This window comes from Monodelphis domestica, chromosome 2 (genome assembly GCF_027887165.1).
Source record: "Monodelphis domestica isolate mMonDom1 chromosome 2, mMonDom1.pri, whole genome shotgun sequence".
NCBI classification, from domain to species: domain Eukaryota; kingdom Metazoa; phylum Chordata; class Mammalia; order Didelphimorphia; family Didelphidae; genus Monodelphis; species Monodelphis domestica.
Genome location: NC_077228.1, coordinates 452,558,711 through 452,578,682, shown reverse-complemented (window position 1 = coordinate 452,578,682; position 19,972 = coordinate 452,558,711). Strand labels below are relative to the sequence as shown.

At 36.7% G+C, this 19,972-nt stretch overlaps 1 protein-coding gene across 1 annotated transcript in view; it reads right to left on the bottom strand.

Moving 5' to 3' along the window:
- Positions 1-19,972, bottom strand: part of KIF25 (kinesin family member 25) — a 134,388-nt gene that overhangs the window by 103,097 nt on the left and 11,319 nt on the right. The gene's annotated exons all lie outside the window — the stretch shown is intronic.

Sequence of the window (19,972 nt, the reverse complement as noted above, 5' to 3'; positions counted from 1 at the left end):
GGGTGGACAACAAAGGTTTCTGGGCTGAATTTTGCTTCTGGCTCTTCTTCTCCCAAAACACATTCTACCTTTGCATGTCTCATGATCTCTGGTTCTAGCTCCTCTCCACCAACTGTGGCCATCTCCTATGGCTCGAGTCCATTCAACTGCTGGTTTTTTCTGTTACTGTGATGACTCTCAGTTCTGCTGCTATTTTAATAACAGCCAAGGACCAAAGTCTCAAGGTTTGGGCTAAGAAAGAAGAGTTGAAGCTGATAACAGCCATGGGATTGACACTGGTGGAAGGTACAGTGGTGTGAAAGGTCCAATCAGGAAGACCAAATACCAACCCCTGGTCTATAGAACAATATTTTTATCAGGAGTGGAGAAAGATGGAGGATGGAGAATAGATCACTTCAATCACAAATAACCACAATATGCAAAATTATAATATATTTCATAAAATACCATATAATACCCACCACATATTGGATATTGTGAGTTTCATTCTTTGACCTTGTATCCTTAGCACCTCACACAGTGCCTGTCACACAAAAAAGCTTAATAAATACTTGCTGATTTGTCAAGTAACTTTTTTTTAATATAAGGAACCCATTGCTCTTACACCGTATTTTAATCTGATAGAAGTCTAGATATAATACATTTCAATTGGCCACTCACCAATCTACATGCTTGCCCTATAACATTGATGAACACTGAGAGATTTGAAGCTTTTGTTGTCATAAAAAAAATCTGAAATGTGGTAACGATGGGTGATAAGTTGGAGGCAGAGTATAGGGACACATGCAGATAAACCAGGGAAATGGCAGGGGAACCTTTTTAGACAGGAGGAAATATAGACGATAGTGTGATTATAAAAAGAGAGAAAGTTTATAATACAAAAGGAGGTGTAGCTGAAAGAATAAGATGTATAATCTTAGATTGTTCTCCAAATTTGAAAATAATTCTAGAAATTAAAACAGATTTTCGTTATTATCCTGCTTTAATCAAGCCATAGTATTTTTTAAAAACCACAACTTTTTATGTTTTTTTCTATTAAAATCTTTTGCTGATGTGTACTTTTTTCTTTCTTTTTTGGGAGAAGACCAGCTATTTTCTTTATATAACAGGAGCAATGTTAGCAAAAAAGGAACATAGAGTACAGAGTGAATGGAATGGACTGTGAATAAATGTAGTCGATGCTGGCCACTGCTACATGTCCCCAGTAACCATTTTTTTCTGCTTTAATTCTATTTCTTGGAGAGAAACTGAGACAAAACTCTGGAGGAGTGATCCAGTTAACAATTGCAGCTTTGTTCTCTGTGTCTGAGTCAGGGAGAGGAGTGTTTTCTCTGAAGAACAGTTGGGTCATCTCACCAAACTTGGTCTAATCAACACAGCATCCACCCATATGGCCACAAGCAGCAATGTGGGCACCACATTCCAAAGTCTTTGTAGGGAGGAGCAGAGGGACACAAACTAGACCTCACAGCACTTGTTTCTGGAAAGTTCATGTGGTACCGAAATGGAGGATGAATTCAACACCAAACTCCAAACTTTCCATTCAGTTTCTCCTCTTTCAATATCTTTCTCTGTTCTTTTCTATTTTCTTTTCTTTTTTGGGAACATTTTTGCCACTTCCCACACATAACCAGCCCCAAACCAAGCATACTCATATTTGAATCTTTCCTTTTAACAAGTAAGTTACAAGGGAACAAATCATGCAAAATAAAACATTGGCTGCAGACATAATATTTTTAAATTTTATTTTGAGTCAGATGTTCTTTTCCTAAGCTCTTTTTAAAGTTTTTGGCATGGATCTGGAGTAAGAAGGACATGGGTTCAAATATGGTCTCAAAACATTTCCTAGCTATGTTACTTTTGGCAAGTCACTTAACTCCATTTGTCTATCCTTTGCCCTTCCTTCTTAAAGTTGTTACTAAGACAGAAAGTAAAGGTAAAATTAAAAAAAAAATTAAGTTTCTATCATGGAACACTGGGCCTCATATTTAATAACATTAAAGAAAACAAGGGTGTATTGAGGGTTTTTTATTACTATCATTATATAATATCTTGTTCATTCAACAACCACCAACTAACTGATTGCCTCTACTTGCAAACTACTATAGAAGGTATAAGGTTCTCTTGAATATACAAAGAGAAGAAAAATGGTCTTTAAGATGATCAAGCATCTATCATGTAAAAGAAACTATACTTTAAAGAGATTATTTCATGTTTCAATAACTATATCTTTGATAGGATCTAAGATAGACATATCAGTACACATTCCTAGGGAATTCCTAAAATTGACATGAAGCCATGAATGACTCCTCTTTGGATATGTCCATTAAACCAGTTCCAAGATCTTTCTTACTATATTCTATTGTCTAACCCATCTTTTACACCAAAACAGCATGAGATATTATGAAATGCTTATAATAAATCTAGAAAAATTATATCCATAGCATTCCCTGATCATACTTGTCTAATAATTATGTCAAAAATGGAAAGATTAGTTCTCATTCTCTTTGATCTTGCAAAGAACACTGACCAAGGCTCACTAATCAACCTGACAGATGACTTTCAAACTCAAAAGACATAGTTTGTGTGGGCATAGCAACTACATCAAATTTAGGAAAGTACCCATTTTTACTAACTCCTTACTTAGTTGGTATTGACTTTCTATTAGTTATTTTGTTCTGAAATGATTAAAATAAGAAAAACTCTTTTTATCTTATTAACTTTAATGAAGTAAGAAAAACCAGAGGTTCCCTGGCTGAAATTAACTAACTCCCTAAACCTTAAATCTAGTTAGATTCCTAGGTGGGGATTGGTCCTTATATAGACCAATCCTGTGCCTGGAAGTAGGGGGCGTGGTCCTCCTCCAGCAGAGGATTGGTCCATTCAAGACCAATTCCATGGCAGGGAATAGTAGGATGGGACCCCTGAGGCACACTGGGGGATGCAGTTCCCTTGTCCACAACACTTTAAAACCCACAGTTCTCATCCTTTTGAGTCCAAAGATCATTCTCTTTCCCAGAGAAAAATGGAAACAAATTAAGAGTTTAACAGAGATTTCTGCTTGTTTGCTTTCCATCATCTATCCCCTGGGGTGGTTTTATCCAAGCAACAGTTCAAACATAACCTCTTTCTTTGTCATGAATATTGAAATGAAGTGGTCAGTTCTTTCAAGGTCATCACCCAAGTAACTAGTTCTTCTTTGATGGTGACAATCAGTTGTTGTACCAACTTTCCCCTTTTAGATCATTTACCTTATGAAAGATAAAAATTATCTATAAAGAAACTCAAAGAATTATTGGCTGCTCTGAGAGAAAAAGAAGGAGAGAGAAGGAGAGACAGAGAGACAGAGAGAGAGAGGCAGAGAGACAGAGAGAGCACAATAGTAGATATTTGGGTAATTGAATATTCTCATCAGTATTTTCAAAGTTCACCAGTGGTGGGTCAGCAATCATTTCTATATTTCTTTCAGCACCTTAGGATGAAGTTCATCTGGGCCAAGCAATATGAACTCATAAAGTATAGCTAGATGCTATCTTACTATCTTTTCTGCTTATCATGCATATCAACTTCTTGTTATTTTTGTTCCATATCTTCTGGTCCAAAAATCATTCTTCATGTAGAGAGAAAATAAGAAACAAAATTAAAAATGAGAGTCCCTTCTTTCTTCTGTCTGTTATCATCACCCTTTCCATCCTAAGAACTGATATTCTCTATAGGTCCAATTCAGTGGGAAGATGGTAAAGTGGGGTGTGAAGCTTCCTCACTCTCCCAATACAAACAACCAAAAATAATGCTGCAGAATCAATGCTAAAAAAAAAGGCAAGTGAAGCTGAATATCTAAGGACAACTAAAAAGGAAGACTTTGGACTTCCCTGGCCTCGGTCCCATCACCACAGGCACTGGATGCCTGAGGACAGGACTGGCAACCTCACCTTGTTTGCTGAGCCCAAGAGCTTATATCCCAGAAAATAATGTGGGAATCTATAGGTAGAGGGCCCTGGAAGCACTTGTGTCTGAGGTGCTCTTAGCTCAAGGGATCCCCACCAGCCCACAGAGGGAGGTGGCTTGTCTGCTTATAGTTGCAAGTGGTAGAACTGCCCAACAACTCTGAATGGAGCATCTGAGACTAATCATGGACTGGAATGTGAGCAGAAGACCCATAGATTACATCAGACCCTGGATTATAAATTATAGAATTTTTAGAACAACCAAATAGGTCCCAGGAAAAAACAAACTCCCACCAAGTCCTGAAACTTGAGGTAATATACCCCAGTACTGTAAGAACCTTAGGAGTCCAGCAAAAAGCCAATAATTAAATCTATTGAGCTAGCCACTAATTTTTTAAAAAAGCAATCAAAAAAGAAAAAATCCAACTATTGATAACAACTATGGGGATAGAGAATCAAACTCAGAGGACAATGAAGTAAAAACATTTATTTCAAAAAAAAAAAAGAAATAAAATAAATACCATAAAGGGCCACAAGGCCAAAAAGAGGTTTAGGAAGAGTTTTTAAAAAACCTCAAAAATTAAATGAGAGGTTGAGGAAAAAAATAAGAGTTATGCAAGAAAATCAAGAAAATTATAAAAGAAAAATCATCCATGGGAAAAGAAATCCAGAAACTCACAGAAGAAAATAATTGATTAAGAGCTGGAATTAGACAAGAGGGAGCTAATGATTTCCTGAGACAACAAAAAATAATAAAGCAAAATAAAAAGAATGAAATCATAGAAGAGAATAGGAAATGTCACAAAAACAATTGACCTGGAAAAACAGATCAAAGAGAGACAATATGAGAATAGTTTAACTCACAGAAATTCATGTTTTTAAAAAAAAAGTTTAGAGGGCAGCTGGGTAGCTGAATAGATTGAGAACCAGGCCTAGAGATGGGAGGTCCTAGGCTCAAATCTGGACTCAGATTCTTCCCAACTATGTGAGCCTGGGCAAGTCACTTAACCCCCATTGCTCGGCCCTTACCACTCTTCTGCCTTGGAACCAATGCATAGTATTGATTCTAAGGTAGAAGGTAAGAGTTTTTTTTAAAAAGAGTTTAGATGCCATACTCCAAGAAATCATCAAGGAAAAGTGTCCAGAAATTCTAGAATCAGAGGGTAAAATAGAAATTGAAAGAATCCACAAATCAAAAGAGACCCTAAGATGAAAATGCACAGGAACATAATTTCTAAGTTCTGTTACTCCTAGGTTAAGGAAAAATTACTACAAGCAACAAGAAAAATAAATTAAATACTGTGAAACTACAGTAAGAATAACATAAGACTTAGAAGCCACAACATTAAAAGAATACAGGATATAGAGCCTGTGTAGCATTTCCTAAAGCAAAAGAACTAGCCTTAAAACCAAGAATAACATAAAAATATGAAAAGCAGCATAATTATTAAAGGTAAAAAAATTGATATTTAATGAACTAAAGGAGTTTCAAATATTCCTAGGGGAAAACCCAGAACTTAATAGAAAATTTGATCTATCAGAAACATATAAAGGTAATGATGAAAGAATAATAAGTGTCCCAAAAGGTTGAAATGTTTGAAGTTTGTATGTAAAATGTTATCCAGGGCCCCTGAGAATGGCATTATATTGCCTGGGTGTTTTTGAGGGGTGCATCTGAATAGAAAGTTTGGTTGGTAAAGGTGAATGGAATAGAATAAACCAAAATGGTAGTGGAATAGATCAGGAGGAGTAGGGTAGAATGCCTAAGTCACATGAAGGAGGGATGGGCGGAGGAACTTCCATAGAGAATGAAAGAGGAGGTAGAGAGATAGTAGTATGAGATTCCTATTCTCATCAGACCTGAGATAAAGAAAGAACAATATACACAATGAGAAGAGTAACAATCTTCTTAACATACAGAGAAATAAGAGGGAAATGGGAGGAGATAAGGCAGGTGCTGGGATAAAACAAGGGAGGAGCTGTGGACGAGAGAGAGAAAGAGAGAGAGAGAGAGAGAGAGAGAGAGAGAGAGAGAGAGAGAGAGAGAGAGAAACAGAGAGAGAGAGAGAGAGAGATACTGAAGGAAATGCAAAAACTAGATTTTACAATGAAATCTCATGCAAAAAGGAAACAGAGGGAAAGGTGGAGTCAAGATGGCGGCGTAGAAGCAGCAAAAGTTTAGACCTCTGAAAACCCTTCTTCACTGATTACAAACTAAATGCTTCTAGGGGACTGAAAATCAAACCTAACAACAAGACAGAGCCAAGGAACCCTCCTGCTGGACTCAACATAAACGGTACACCCCCAAAAGTCAGAAGTCAAGAACACTCTGGTTTATGGGGAAGGAAGAAAAAAGGTCCCAGGACCCCTCCCCCACCTAGAGTGCTAAACCGTCAGCGGAAGCTGAAAGCTCTGGGCAGGCAAAGGCGCTGGACTTGAGGGAGTACCTTGCTGGCAAAGCTGTGCCAGGCTCAGAGTGTCCAACACAGGCAGTGGGGAAGCAGTTAGAGAAGAAACACAGAGGGCAAAGTGGGAGGCATAGTTGCAGCAGTGGAGACACTCCATATTGACTTTGCCTCCCCCTATTTCCTGAAGTTTTGGCCTCAGGGCACATTCAACAACCCAGTTGAACTTAATCCCATCAAAACCTTCAGAGGGCAAGGGAAGCTCAAGCTCCAAAACCCCTCCCCCACAGACTGCTGGACTTAACCCCATTAAAGCCTCCAGAGGAGAGGGAAGCTCAAGCTCCAACAACCTCCCCCACAGATGGCACTGAGAGATTTACTATCAAAGTGCCAAGGGTGAAGGTGGAAAGAAAAGCCCAAACCCCCCACACACACACACACAATAAATAAATAAATAAAAATGAGAGGAGCAAGAGCCCAGGCAACAGCAGAGAGTAAAGAAGGGGTAAATATGAACAAACAGAAAAAGAAAAAAGAAATTACAATTGACAGCTTCTATATAGGCAATGAACAAAGAGCAAACAGAATAGAGAAAGATTAGAGAACTCCAAGCAAAAAAAAAAAAAACAGAAACCCCAGCAAATTGGATACAGGCTATGGAAAAACTCAAAATACAATTCAAACACAATTAAGAGAGGTGAAGACAACAGGGGAAAAAAAACTTAAAAACTAAGATAAATCATCTGGAAACAGAGGCACTTGAACTAAAACAAGAAAATAGTGTCTTGAAAGACAAAATCAACCAGCTTGAAAATGAGGCAAAGGAGATGAAAGATGAGGCAAAGGAAATGAAAGATGAGGCAAAGAAGATTAAAGATGACCTCCAAAGAAAATAAGACCAGAAGGAGAAGGATGACAAAAAAGCCAGGGAAAAAATTCAGTCTTTAAGAACCAGAATACAACAACTAGAAACAAGCAACTTCACAAGGCAGCAGGATACTATAAAACAAAATCAAAAGAATGAAAAAATTGAGGAAAATATGAAGCACCTCATTCACAAAACAGAAGATTTAGAAAATCATTCCAGGAGAGACAACTTAAGAATCATTGGTCTACTGGGAAGACCATGACAAAAGAAAAAGCCTGGACATCATAATACAGGAAATTATCCATGAAAACTGCCCCGATATTCTAGTACAAGAGGGAAGAGTGGAGATTGAAAGAAGCCACAGATCACCACCGGTACTTAATCCCCAACTGACAACACCCAGGAATATTATAGCCAAATTCAAAAACTAAAAGACCAAGGAAAAAATATTATAAGCTGCTAAGAATAAGTCATTCAGATACCATGGAACCATAGGGAGGATAACACAGGATCTGGCTGCATCTACACTGAACTGAAGGACCAAAAGGCATGGAATATGATATTCTGGAAAGCAAGGGAACTACGTCTACAACCAAGAATAAAATACCTGGCAAAACTGACTATATTCTTACAGGGAAAGTATGGTCATTTAACAAAATAGAAGAATTCCAAGCATTTGTAAAAAAAAGAGCAGACCAGAACAAAAAATCTGATGCCCAAGCACAGAACTCAAGAGAATCATCAAAAGGTAATTAAGAAAGAGGGGAAAAAAGAAAAACAAAACAAAAAAAACAAACTTTTTTTAAGAAACCCAATAAGTTTAAATAATATGTATCCCTATAAGAAGAGGTCATTGGTAACTCTTAAAAATTGTTATTATCACCTGGGCAGCTAGAAGAATTATACTTAGAGGGAATAGTGACAAACTGTATAGGATGAAATGCCAATATGTAAATATGTATACAGATATATGTATGCATAAATACATACATATGTGTGTATATATGTGTATATATACATATATATACAATTAGAGCTAAAAAAGGGGGTTAATACTAAAAGAAATGGGAAAAGAAACAAAAGGGGGTAAATTTATATGTCACAAAGAAACTCATGGCGGGAGGGGGGAGAACATCAATACACTGGAAGGGTAAAGAGGTTGGAGATAGGAAATACTCAACTTTTACGTGCATTGAAATTGACCCAAAGAGGGAAGAACAATCCAATCCATTGGGGCAGAGAATAGATTCACACCCTATAGAGGAGTAGAAGGGTAACAAACAGACTGGTGGGGAGGGAAACAGTATGAGAGAGAGATGATGGGGGGGTGTTTAAAAAGACTGTAAAGAAAATAAGGGGGAATAAGAAGGGTTGGGGGTAAAGGGGAAGTAAAATAAGAGTGGGGATTAGGGGGACTGATTAAAAACAAAACATTGGTGTAGAAGGAAATAGTGAAAGAAGAAAAGGCAGGACTAGGAGTGGAAATCAAAATGCTGGGAAATACACAGATGGTAATCATAACTCTGAATGTGAATGGAATTAATTCACCCATAATACACAAGCAAATAGCAGAGCGGATTAGAATCCAAAACCCGACCACATGCTGTCTACAAGAAACACACATGAGGAAGGTAGACAGGCATAGGGTGATGTAAGAGGATGGAGTCAAATCTATTGGACATCAACTGATAAAAAGAAGGCAGGAGTCACAATCATGATATCTGACAAAGACAAAGTAAAAATAGATCTATTTAAAAGAGATGGGGAAGGTAATTACATCCTGATAAAAAGCAGTATAGACAATGAGGAAATTTCAGTACTCAACATGTATGCAACAAATAGTATAACATCCAAATTTCTAAAGGAAAAACTAGTGGAGCTCAAGGATGAAATAGATAAAAAAAACTATACTAGTGGGAGACCTGAACCTTCCTCTATCAGAACTAGATAAATCAAACCAAAAAATAAATAAGAAAGAGGTAAGAGAAGTGAATGAAATCTTAGAATTAGTAGATATGTGGAAAAAATAAATAGGGACAAAAAGGAATACACCTTCTTTTCAGCAGCATCTGATACATTCACAAAGATTAACCATGTATTAAGGCATAAAAGCATTGCAAACAAGTGCAAAAGAACAGAAATAATAAATGCAACCTTCTCAGGTCACAATGCAATGAAAATAATAATTAGTAAGGGTATATGGAGAGGTAAATCAAATGTTAAATGGAAATTAAAGAATATGGTTCTCCAAAATTGGTTAAAGAACAAATCATAGAAACAACAACTTCATTGAAGAAAATGACAATGATGAGACATCCTTTCAAAATCTATTGGATGCAGCCAAAGCAGTACTCATGGGGAAATTCATATCCTTGTTCATATATTAACAAATTAGGGATAGATGGAAAAATCTTAAATAAGATTAGCAAAAAGATTCCAGCAAGTGATCACAAGGGTTATTCACTATGACCAGGTAGGATTTATACCAGGAATGCAAGGATGGTTCAATATTAGGAAAATCATCCACAGGGGAAAAATTGACCTTATTAACAAGCAAACTGACAAAAATCACATGATTTTCCCAATAAACACAGAAAAATCCTTTGACAAAATAAAACACTCATTCCTATTGAAAACATAGAAAGCATAGGAATAGGAGGGCTTTTCCTAAAAATAATAAACAGTATATATCTAAAACCATCAGCAAACATCATCTGCAATGGGGATAAACTAGAAGCCTTCTGAATAAGATCAGGAGTGAAACAAGGATGCCCATTATCACCTATATAATTTAACATTGTACTAGAAACACTAGCAGTAGCAATTAGAGAAGAAAAAGAAATTGAAGGTATTAAAATAGGCAATAAGGAGACCTAGATATCACTCATTGCAGATGATATGATGGTCTACTTAAAGAATCCTAGAGAATCAATTAAAAAGCTAGTCGAAATCATCAACAACTTTAGCAAAGTTGTAGGATACAAAATAAACTCACATAAGTCATCAGCATTTCTATATATTTCCAACACATCTCAGCAGCAAGAATTAGAAAGAGAAATTCCATTTAGAATCACCTTAGACAATATAAAATACTTAGGAATCTATCTGCTGAGACAAACACAGGAACTATATGAACACAACTACAAAACACTCTCTACACAATTAAAACTAGATCTAAACACTTGGAAAAACATTGACTGCTCATGGGTAGGATGAGCTAACATAATAAAAATTACAATCCTACCCAAATAAATTTACTTATTTAGTGCCATACCCATTGAACTACCAAAAAACTTTTTTACTGAATTAGGAAAAAACCATAACAAAGTTTATTTAGAAGAACAAAAGATCAAGGATATCCAGGGAAACCTTGAAAAAAATGCAAAGAAAAGAGGCCTTGCAGTCCCAGATCTCAAATGAAACTATAAAGCAGTGGCCATCAAAACAATTTGATACTGGCCAAGAGACAGAAAGGAGGATCAGTGGAATTGACCTGGGGTAAGAGACCTCCACAAGACAGTCTATGATAAGCCCAAAGATCCCAGCTTTTGGGACCAAAATCCACTACTTGATTAAAAACTGCTGTAAAAATTGGAAGACAGCCTGGGAGAAATTAGGTTTGGATCAACATCTCACACCCTACATCAAGATAAACTCAGAATGAGTGAATGACTTGAATACAAAGAAGGAAACTGTGAGCAAATTGGGTGAACACAGAACAGTATACATGTCAGATCTTTGGGAAAGGAAAGACTTTAAAACCAAGAATGAGCTAGAAAATAAATCACAAAATGTAAAATCAATAATTTTGATTACATCAAATTAAAAAGGTTTTGTACAAACAAAACCAATGCAACCAAAATTAGAAGGGAAGCAACAAATTGGGAAACAATCTTCATAACAAAAACCTCTGACAAAGGTCTAATTACTCAAATTTATAACGAGCTAAACCAATTGTACAAAAAATCAAGCCATTCTCCAATTGATAAATGGGCAAGGGACATTGTGAATCTTAAAATTTCTCAAACTCTGTGATCAGGAACTTATTGGGAACTTTAAAATTACTCCACCCATACTTAGACATACTTTAGGGGAAGATAAAGTTGTAAACTCCTTACTGAAAAATGAAAAAGTACTTAACTCATACTTATAGTGAGGCAAAAGCCCTTAAGCTAGGTCTATTTTTAGATCTAATACAAAAGGGTGCTAAGTACCAATGAAGGTTAAATTAATCTCTAAAAGGGCAAGCTTAGCAAAGAGATGTGAATTACTCAGAAGTTTTAGTCTACCCAGAGAAGGTGATAACAAGATGTGAATTAAGAAGGTGATAACAAGATGTGAATTAAGAATGGTCAGACCTTTGGAAAACATCTACTGTGATTGGTAGATATGAAAATTTAGGGGAGGTGACATAGGAGAAAATTCTCTTTAAAAGGAGGTCAGGAACTGAGAACTGGGTTCTCTCGGTGAGGTCTCTTGGTGGCTGAACTTAGTTGAGCTCAGGAGCTGAACTGGAGGGTCTCTCTAAACACTGGAGTTTTGCTTGGAAAGATCTTGTGGTGAGTGATTAAAGACTGACTTAGTTTCTCTTTTAAAGAGAAAGGCCTAGGCCATTGGCCTAGGCCCTAGCCTTTTCCTACTATTTCCTCTTTTTTTCCTCCTTTTCCTATTTCCTCTTACTCTGTCTCTTTCCCTTTCCTTAATTCCTTCATTTATATTAATTAAAATCTCCATAAAATCCAGCTGACTTGGGTATTTCATATTTGGCAATTTTTCCCATGGTGACCACTTATTTTTGATATAAAATCAAGACACTAAAAATTATCTTTACAGCTTTTGGCAATTCACAGTCTTGAAACCCACATTTTTGCAGTCACAGTTTATGGCAACCACTCTTTTGTCTGTAACAACATGAATAGGCAATTTTCAGTTAAAGAAATCAAAACTATTAATAAGCACACGAAAAAGTGTTCTAAATCTCTTATAATCAGAGATGCAAATCAAAACAACTCTGAGGTACCACCTCATACTTAGCAGATTGGCTAACATGACAGCAATGGCAAAGTTGGGACATTAATGCATTGCTGGTAGAGTTGTGAATTAGTCCAATCATTCTGGAGGGCAATCTGGAAGTATGCCCAAAGAGAGCTAAAAGACTGTCTGCCCTTTGACCCAGCCATAGTTCTGCTGGGTTTGTACCCCAAAGAGATAATAAGAGAAGAGATTTGTACAAGGATATTCATAGCTGCACTCTTTGTGGTGGCAAAAAATTGGAAAATGAGGGGATGCCCTTCAATTGGGGAATGGCTGAACAAATTGTGGTACCTGTTGGTGATGGAATACTATTGTGCTCAAAGGAATAATGAACTGGAGGAATTCCATGGGAACTGGAATGACCTCCAGAAATTGATGCAGAGTGAAAGGATCAAAACCAGGAATACACTGTACACAGAGACTGGTACACTGTGATACAATCGAATATAATGGACTTCTCCATTAGTGGCAATGCAGTGATCCTGAACAACTTGGAGGGATCTATGAGAAAAAACACTATCCACATTCAGAGGAAAAACTGTGGGAGTAAAAAACACAGAAGAAAAACAACTGCTTGATCACATGGGTCAAGGGGGATATGACTGACAATGTAGAATCTAAATGATCATCCTAGTGCAAACATTAACAACATGGAAATGGGATCTGACCAAGGACACATATGATACCCAATGAAATTGCATGTCAGCTACAGGAGGGGTGGGGGAGAGGAGGGAGGGAAATAATGTGATTCTTGTAACCAAGGAATAATGTTCTAAATTGACTAAATAAATTAATTCCAAAAAAAAAAAGAAGAAGAAGAAGAAGAAGGAAACGGAACTTTGGCTGGCAGTGGGGGATGGGACTGGAATCTCCAGCTAAGAAAAGCAGGTAGACAGTTGAGAAAATATCTTCTTGTCCCTTCTGAACTGAGAGGGGAAGGAGCTAAGCTTAACCTGCTACAATCCCTGGTTGATCTGAAGAGACCCAGATTAGCCATCTTTCCTTATAAGTGGTGGATAAAGACTTTTTCCCTTTGGGGAAGGCAAGAGACTTCCACCCCAAAGCCTTTCCTTCAAAGCTGTATCTCAACCACAGGAAATTACACCAGCCTAACTCCACAAAAGGTCTTCTGGGACTTAGGTCCCTAGACCTAAGCCCTTAACCCCTGAAGAGACTTTAGGTGGAAAATAGAATAAGGACTTCCTGTTTCCCTCTTCCCTAACCTACCATTCCAGACTTATCAACTAATAAATAGATCTTATAACTTACTGAAGAACCTGACATCTCTTCTTCAACTAAGGGGATCACAAATAATAATCATCCAGAGAAGAGAACAGAAACCAGAGATTGAAGGGGATTTCCTCTTACCCTTCAGCTCTGGACATTGATCCAACTTCACTTTCTCTGGGACAACTCTGCCTGGGAGAGGAAGTAGTGCTTCTCTCTATCTGTTCCCTACCTTTCAGATATCTGTAAAACTTTGGTTCCTAATTCTCCCACCCCAGTACAGAATCAAACAAAGGAAAACCCCTTAAGAGATTGAGGGACTAAGAGAAGGAAAAGTAGATTAAGAGAAAGTAGGGCATGGGGAAAAGAAAAAGGAAGGGTACCAAGAAGGGAGCATATACCAAGAATTAGGAGGGTAAGGTGAGGGAATAAAGGAGGGACTCCGCATAAAAATAAAGAACTCATGACAAGAAATAGAAGGGAAAAGGTAGGGATTTTTAGAAAGGTGGGTAGAATAGGAACAAAAAAGGTAAGGAGGAAAAGAAAAAGGAGGGATCCTCAGAAAAGTGGGACAATGTGGAACTAGGAGGGCAAAAGGAGATGATAAGGGAAATTTTCTAAGGGGGTCAAATTGAAGAGATAACAGGCAGAAGAAATTGGACATCTGAGGAGGAGGGATACAGCAAAAAGGAGAGAAGGTATATTAAGGATAAACAGTGAGGAAAAAACAGAATGGAAGTAGTCATTATGACATTGAAAGTGAATGGGATGAATTCATGCATAAAATAAAAATGGATAGCAGAATAGATAAAAAAAAAACAAGATCCCACAATATGTTGGTTTTTTTATATTACTGACAATGTCTTGCAAGAAGAAATAGAGATGCTCCATTTAAAACAACCATAGATAGAATAAAATACCTGGGAATATACCTGCCAAAACAAACCCAGGAACTAAATATACATGAATATAATTCTAAAACATTCTTTTACAAATAAAGTCAGATCTAAGTAATTTGAGAAATAGTAATTTTTCATGGTTGGACAGAATTAATAGAATTAAAATGACAATATTACCTAAACTAATCTACCTGAAAATGCCATTCCAATTAAATGACAAAAAAATTATTTTGTGAAGCATGAAAAAATAATAACAAAATTCATCTGGAAGAATAAAAGATCAAGAATATCAAAGAAATTAATTTTTAAATGTAAAAGGAAATCTAGCAATTCCAGATTTTAAATTGTATCATAAAGCTGTAATTATCAAAACCATTTGGTACTGGCTAAGAAATAGAAAGGTAAATCAATGGAACAGAACAAATATACAACAAGATTATAGTAATCTTATATTTGACAAAATCATAAATCCAGGGTTTGGGGATAAGAAATCACTGTTTGATAAAAATTGCTATGATAACTAGAATTTAGTTTTACAGAAACTAGGTATAGACCAATATCATTCGCCATTCACTAAGATAAGATCACAATGGATTCATGATCTAGAAATAAAAGAAGATACTAGAAGTAAATTAGAAGAACGAGGAACATGCCACCCATCCAATTTAAGGATAGAAGAGGAATTTATGAATCAACAAGAGATGGAAAGCATTGTAAAATGTAAAATGGATAATTTTGAGTACATTAAATTGAAAAAAAATTTGTACAAATAAACAAATGCTGTTAATATTAGAAGGAGAATAGAAAAACGAGGGGGGATTTTTATAGACAGCATATCAGATAGAGGCTTCATATTTAAAAAATGAACTTTGTCAAATTTATAAGAATAACAGACACCCCCCATTGATAAATGGGGAAAAGATATGAACAATTTTCAGATGAAGAAACCAAAGTTATATATAGATATATTTTTTAAAAGCTCTAAATCACTCCTAATTAGAGAAATGCAAACCAAACCAATTCTGAGATATCACCTTATAATCATCAGACTAGGCAAAATGACAAAAGGACAAAGTGACAAACTTCAGAGGAAATGTAGAAAAAGAGTGACACTGATGCACTTAGTGGAGTTCTGAACTAATCTGTTTTGGAGAGTAATTTGGAATTATACCTGAAGAGTTATAAAACTGTCTAAAACCTCAGGCTCAGAAATATCATTGTTAGATCTGTTTCCCAAGGAGATCTAGAAAAGAGGAAAAGAACCCTTATGTTCTAAAGCACTTATAGCAGTTCTCTTTGTGCTGGCAAAGAACTGGAAATTGAGGGGGATGCCCTTCAATTGAGGAATGGCTAAACAAATTGTGGTATACGATTGTGATGGAATACTACTGTGCCATAAGACAATGAACAAACTGATTTTTTAAAAACTTGGAAAGAACTACATGGCATAATGAACACAGAAATGAGTAGAACCAGAACAACATTATACACAAGCACAGAATTAATGCTGGAAGAATAAACTGTACATGTTTCTTCCAGAAAGTGAACAGAAAGGTGAAATATGAAAAGACTAAATTTATATGTACATGTTGGCTGCCTTGATGATATCTTTGTGATATAGGGAGGAGGGTGGATGGGATTTATTATGCAGATCTAAAGAAAAGTAAGCTAATCATGTATGAGATATTTATAAATGTAGATTTTTGAACCTTTGGACTTCAAAGTCCCTTAGTATTTCCCAAAATTCCTTTGAATCTCTCCATCATGTTGCATGGTCACATTTGTTTAAGTTCTGAGGATCTGCCTCCCTTTCTCTTTTTTCTTATGACTGGGTTGAATGTTTAAGTAGCTTTCACTCTAGTTGTTATTAATAAAACTTTATAAAATACAATTGTTATTGGATATTAATTTAAAAACCCACAGATTTATGATTTTATTTGAGTACCATTTTCTTTTTCTTCATTTATGAAAATGATTGTTTCATTTTTGCTTTGTAAAATTTGGAATTGAAGAATACATCTAGTTCAATAAAATATTTTTTGTAATTAAATTTTTTCTTCATTTTAAAATATTTAATTTTTAAAAAGCATTACTCTTCCTTTATTGATTGGTACAAATAATCCCTTTCTGTTCTCCTTATCAACCTTAGAAAATTCTGAGAATTTTTATCTATTCTGAGAAAATTTATCAAGTCTTGTACCAGAGAAAGGTTCCAGCACTTTCCATCCTCTTAGATGTGATAAGCAGACCCTGCTAATTTCTCTCCCCTCTTCAGTCTGAATGCTACTGCCTTGCCACATCCTTCTGGACCCTTCCATCTATTGTAACCCCTGACTTCTGATTCCTGGTGACCCAGTCTGGATGCTGGCATCAGCTCTGTCTCTATTTCTCTCTTCCACGGTTACCAATCTTTAGTTGGCTTTGTCCCCTGTTGCAGCTTTGACAGACTCTAATTAGATATCAAGTAAAGATCATGCTGGCTTCAGGTCTCCTAGAAGTATTCTCCAGAACAGGCTGCCTGGGCACTGTGCCTCTCCATTTCCCTAAATATTCCCCTAATGGGAATTGGCGTTATCCTTTGCTGTGGCTTGGACTGGCCAGTGTCAAGATTCCGCTAGCTGTAGGCGCTGTTTATAGAGCTCATGCTTGTTTCAGCCCCCCTCAGCATGTTCTGCACAAATCTTCCACAGGCTTCTGGCTGACTACTTGTGAATCTCTGGGCAAGATTTGGCGCTTCGTTTTGGTTTTATTGATCATTGCTTCGTATGGTGTCTTTTTAATTCTTTGTTGTGTCATACTTTAGCTGTCCTTCCAGAATCCTCCCATCTCTTCATATTCAGCCTCATTCCTGCCCTAAATCCCATCTTCTGATTGTGTCTTTTAAAAATCTAAGTCAATATCTATCCACAGTTTTATTTCAACAAATTCGAGGTGTTTTCCACAATTGATTGATTGATTTGGGGCTCAGTTGGGCACAGAAATCTTTAGAGTGAATTTAGTTAATGTTAGGAAATGTTTTTTCTGACTGTATAAAGGGGAAACATGCATGCACTGAAGGTACCTCTTTGATTGCTCCCTCTCTAACGAAGCAGCAGCTGAAAAAAGGGAGAAAGGAACAAATAATATGAAACCATTTAATTATAAATATAATTCCTGAATAAAATCAAGAGGAGAAACACACAGAAAACTAACCAGTCAGCTGTCAGAAGTGCAAAGCAACTGAATCTGTCAGTGTGCCAGTGGGCAGTATTGGGAGGAAAAGAGATATGAAAGAAACAGCAGAATATGTTTCATAAAGTAAACTGCATCCCAAGTCTAAAGAGACCAAAAGCTGGACAATTTTAGGGAAGTATAATTTTTTTCTTACTATTATTTTTCCTTAAATTTCTATCAGTGATTTTATATTTGAATAATAAACCAAACCTACCCTAAATTCTGTGGTCTGCATATCAACTATTATATGTCAATGGTCAATAAATATTGACCATGCCAACCGAAATAATTTTTCCATTCAAAATACATGCATATTGACCATATGGATCAATGGTAATATGATTGGGGATGTAGACTCTAAATACCAATAATATGGAAGTGGGTCTTGCTCAATGACACATGTAAAATCCAGTAGAGTTGTGTGTTGGCTATGGGAGAGGGTTGGGAGGAGGGGAGAGAAAGAACATGAATCATGTAACCATGGAAAAATTTTCTTAAATCGATTAAATAAAATTTAAAAAATAAAAATGAAACAAAATTTAAAACAAAAATTTTTTTAAAGTACATGCATAACCCAGTTTACCAAATAGTCTTATTCTAAAAAGAAATCTCCTTTGTAGAACTGAGAATATATTTTTCCAAAAGAGACAAAATGATTATTATAAAATGGTAATTATGTGCCAAAAACTGTTGTAAAGAGTAAAGACAGAGAGAGATTCTAGAAAGACCTTGACAAGAATCTGTGAATCAATTCAACTTCTCTTTAGTGTATATATTCTGACCTTTTTTATCCCAAAGCCAGGAAGGCTATATCTGCCCTATGATGTTCTATGGTATAAGAAGGGCTTGTTTTGTATTTTGTATTAAGAAATGAAAATAGCCAAAGGGAGGCACATTGTTCTGAAGAGTTGCATCTGTATGTCATGAACTTTACTCAAGAAGACAAAATAGCTCTGGCCAATTCCAAACAGCATCATAAAAGATGAAATTGCCAGTGTCATTGCAATATTTCCTGGTGGTTTCCCATTATTAGGGAATCTAGCCAAGCATTTGAGTTCCTCTTCCCAACTCCTATCCCCCAACCCCCATTGCCTTTAGAATATGCAGGCATAGATCTTTTCTGATCTCCTTCTGAAGATTGCATGGAAATCTGAACCCACAAAGATATCTTCTTTTTGCTTCTCACTTTGTATCCTCCTAGTAGGAGGCTGAGTTGGAAAATGTATGGCTAAGAGTGCTACAACAGGGTAAAAGAGGCTATAACTCTCGGCTAACAAAATCTCTTTAACAGAACTTTTAAGAAGATGGTGTATGGCTCCAGCGATGGATACTGGGGGAAGGAAGGCTTCTTTCCTACTGGAGAAATGCATTAGGAATGGGGAAACAGGAAAAGATGGTCAGGAATAATTATGCCTTATCATCAGTGTATGCACGTAAGCATCTTTACAAACAAGGAGAAGGCGGGGAGAGTCTGACACTTGAATCTTACTCTCATTTAATCTGGTCGTTGGAATGAATGATACACACATACACAAACACACACACATACACACACAGTTGGGTATAGAAATATGTTTCACTCAACAGGGGAATAATAAAAGGGAGAAGGGGGAATTAGAAAGAGGGTAGGTTAAGGGAGAGATTAGTACTAAGCAAAAAAAACCTACTCTAAGGATAGGCAAAAACATTTCTAGCTCTTTTTGAGGTATTAAAGAATGAGAATCTGAGGAGGTGCCAATAAATTGATGAATGGCTGAACAAGTTATGGTATGTGAATGTGATAGAATGCTCGTATGCTATAAGAATGATGAAGGGGAGGGTTTCAGAGAAATTGGAGATGATCTGATACAAAGTAAATAGAACCAGAAGAATAATTTCATCATCCTCCATTTTTTGAAGAAGACCAGTGACATCACCGGTGATGTCTAGACTTGTGCCTAGATTGGATTTAAGGCAGAGAGACACAAAGTCATCCGCGCCTCACTCTCTCTCCCAAAATCTTCAAAGTCCAGAGTCAAGCTAAAAGTCAGGACAACGGGCAATGGCTCGGGATGCAATGGATGACTTTGGTTTCTTCATTGTCTGACCAAATAAGCACTCCAAAGTTCCTGCTTCTGCAGCCTTCATGGCTGTAAGAGCAAATTGGTCTCCTCCACCCATTCCACCGTGGGAAGACTTCACCTGCTTGGGGTTGTCATCATCCTAACACCAACGGTTTGAGGTCTGTTGGTTACCCTCGATCTGGTTTAGCCTGTCTGCCGAGATGGTTTTACCAGGGCGTGACTGCTGGGCATGCTACAACTTCTCGCAGCCACAGGTGAGAACTGGACACTTTATACAATAACAACAATATGGTAAAGGCAACTAGCTTTGAAAGAA